General features: G+C 44.7%; 1 pseudogene; it reads right to left on the bottom strand.

Annotated features, from left to right (window-relative positions):
- Nucleotides 1–1,647: 1,647 nt before the first annotated feature.
- Nucleotides 1,648–3,493, bottom strand: part of LOC101583909 — a 3,160-nt pseudogene continuing 1,314 nt past the window's right edge.

Below are 3,493 nucleotides of genomic sequence, written 5' to 3'. Positions count from 1 at the left end.
CCCCTGGGTTCTTGGGTAGCAGGAGAGGCTAGGCTGATCACTGGTGCTGAAGCCACTGAATTTCCACAAAGGAAGAGCTGGTATATTACTGAGAACTTGGGGTGTCCAATGTGGGTCAAGCGGTACCTAGTGGATTTGATGGATGGTATGAAGTTTCTCCTGGTCCTTAAACCAAGTGGGCCAATAATGAGGCCTAGGCTTGGGTAAAGGCGTGGTGAAAGTGGGTGATGGGTTCTAAGTCCAGACAGCACCCCAATGGGCTGAAGTTGACATGGGTGGTGTGAGGTGACCGGAACATGATGGCCTTAGATGGAGGCATGATACTTCCATTGCCTAATCGGAGGCAGCTATGGATGTTGACAGTGCAGATGTGGAGAAAACACCATGTGACCCTGTGTGCCACACTCCCAGCATGATGGAAGTTGCTTTTTAAAGGGCTGTGTGTGTTATTGAACCCTCAATGGACACTTGGGGACCACAGCCCAGAGTGGGTGAGGACAGGCACAGGATCAGAAAATAGGCAGAGTTCAGAGGAGAAATGAGAAGCCCAGAGAAGTAAGACCTCCTAGCACAGGACCTAGCCAATTCCTGTAGGCCTTGTGAAAGCAGCACCCAAGACCTTGGGGACCTCAGCCTAAACATCCCAGGTGGAACTGAATTCAAACAGCATTTTGCAGGCTACACACACACACACACACACACACACACACTCACACACTAACACAAAATGGTGTCATGGGTGGGACTCACAGGGTGGTTCAGAGGAAAAGTGCTCTGATTTGTTCAGTCACTGTGCCTCCAATTTTCACCTTGTTCTTGGGTTGGACTAGGCCTGCGACCTGCATAGCAAAGGCCATTCTGTTGCTCGCCATCCAGGTGCTTGCAGCCTGGATGCAGAGAGGGACAAACACTAAAGAATACAGTGGGATAGAAGGCTGAGTACTGTAACCTGACATACCAAATGCCATGAAAGAACTACTCAGGTCCCTACATGGGGGCACCAGAGAAAGTTTCACTGAGCGGACATTGACTTTATCCCATACCTAAAGACAAGTGGGCCCTCATCCTGCACAAAGCTGAAATTGTGTGGAGGGGACCAGTGATCAACGATCTGGAGATACAAATTAAATCCTCTTTCATCAGGAAAGAGGTGCGAAATGAGGTGTCTGAGAGAGAATCAAGGAGGACGGAGTGGAGGGAGGGGTGCGGGCAGGGCCATAACCTTGCGTATGCTGCAGTGTATCACTGACCCACTCATGTCTGGCCCACGTTTTCGTACTCAGCAGGTTCATCAGGTAAACTTTGGGTCTCCCAGAGCTTCCGTGAACAACTGCTGATTTTCCTGCTCCACAAGGAAGTTTTTCCTCCCCCACTGACCCCTCACTTGGGTGAAGCTCTTTGCTTCACTGTAAAGACATTGGAGACTTAGTCCATGGGCTTCCATGGTATCCAGAGGAGGAATTTCTGGAGGCTACCAGGCCTGAGTTCTACTCAGACATCATGGAGGGAGCTGCCTTCAGTGGCCACAATGCAATCACTGAGAGTGGAGATAGCTGTTGCCCCCTTGGGCTTACATGTTACACGGGCCACACAGTCACACTTGACAATAGACTGAGTAGTGATCCCATGATTACATTCCTGGCTTCCCTAGATATGGACACATACTAGGGGAAGAACAGCTGAGAGTAGACAGAGAATGGGGCAGAACACTGCTATATGAGATGAAGTCTGAGAATGGCAGGTAGGAAACACTCCCTCTGTCTCCTTCCTTCTTTGATGTTTAGAGATCGCTTGCAAGGCCTGGTAGCTCATGCTATTCTGCCCCTCTTCCCATGTGTGTAACAACCCTGCAGACATTTCGTCACAGACTCCATTTCCTCACAGACTCCATTTCCTCACAGACTCTGGGTGTTACTGGCCCATCTCTACTACGTGTGGAGAAAGACAGAGGGACAGATCAATTCAGATCCAGGCTAAAATAAACTCACCAACCTATTCCATACAGATAAGAAGCCTTGATATAACTTTAGACACCTGGATACCAAGAGAGGAGCTGTCTTCTTGACTGTCAGGACAAGGAAAAGATGCATTACTGTGCTAATGATTGGAAGATTCCCGTCACAGAAAAGATTTGAATATCATTGCACATGGTTTTGTCTAATTTGAGATTTGTTTCTTTGACTTACTTCATTGGAATGTTTTTCTCACTCATGTGTGCCTCACACACATACGACATACCAATATTTCTCATCAAGGACCATAGATTGTTAAACTTTATTAAATGTATTATTCTTTCAAAATGTCATTACAATAATATTAGGCATATTTCATATATTGCAAAATTGGCCTCGACTATCTGCTTAGGACATGCCTGCACTATGAGAACTTGGACTTTTGTTCCCAAAATACTTCTATATTAGTAGGTCAGTTAAGGTTTTTTGTTTTTGTTTTTGTTTTTGTTTTCTGATTTTGAGAGACAGGGTCTTATTATAGGCAGTTCAGGCTGGCCTTCAGCTCACTTTGTAGCCCAGTCTGGTCTCGAACTTGCAACAAATTTCCTGCCTCAGCCTCCCCAGCGCTGGGATTCCAGGTTGTGCTACAATGCCCAGCTTCGCCAAAAGCTTTGTTCACATTCAAATTCTCTTTGCAAAGAAGGTGAAAAATTGTAATGCTTTTTAACATTTCTAAGAACAGAAATTTTGTATGTTTATGGCATTTCACCATACTTCCTTGATATTGTTTGAAGAAAGTTCCATGAAAAACAATATTTTGTTTTTTCAGCAGTAATCAGCTGGTACAAATTTAGGACAAAAGTTCCTATGGTAAATCTGTGAGATTTATTTGATAATTCATTATTTCAGATGAGCTAGTGTCCTTTGCACTTGTTCTTTGTTTTTTCAAACAAAAGCCTCCAACTTTATTGACAACACTGTTAACTTAAACACAGCTGGCTCCACACATCATTATCCACACATCATCACATTCAAGTTTCTGAGAAGAAATATGAGGACAGGCTTCCTCTGTCGTTCAACTGGATTTCAAATAATCTCTTCAGAAGTCTGAGTAATGGTGCAACCTATACATCAAGGCCTTGCCCTTCTCATTACCCAAAGCAAAGTAGCCACCTCTGGGAGAAAAATCCATGGAATGGACATGAGAAATATCCTTCTTTTTCACAACTGGGAAGTTAGAACATACTGTACAAGGTGGAAGATGAACCAATCTGACTGCTTCTTTCGTTTTTTCTGAAGCAACTGCCAAAATTTCTGAAGCAGGATTGAAGGCCAGAGAGGTAACACCAGTTACCAAGTTCATTACAGCTTTTATTGGCTTTGGGTTTGTTTCTTGGAGACATGAATCTTGATTGTATATGTTTACCACTCCACAACCGGAACCACAGGCCACATACTGTCCATTCCTCGACGTGGCGATGCTTAATCCACGTAAACTGCCCTCATCAACAAACCGGTTAAGGCATCTCCTAGAGTTCACA

Source organism: Octodon degus, unplaced genomic scaffold (assembly GCF_000260255.1).
Source record: "Octodon degus isolate 3935 unplaced genomic scaffold, OctDeg1.0 scaffold00726, whole genome shotgun sequence".
In the NCBI taxonomy this organism is placed as follows: Eukaryota; Metazoa; Chordata; class Mammalia; order Rodentia; family Octodontidae; genus Octodon; species Octodon degus.
The sequence above is the reverse complement of the archived record's forward strand: the minus strand, read 5'-3'. Positions and strand labels throughout refer to the sequence as shown.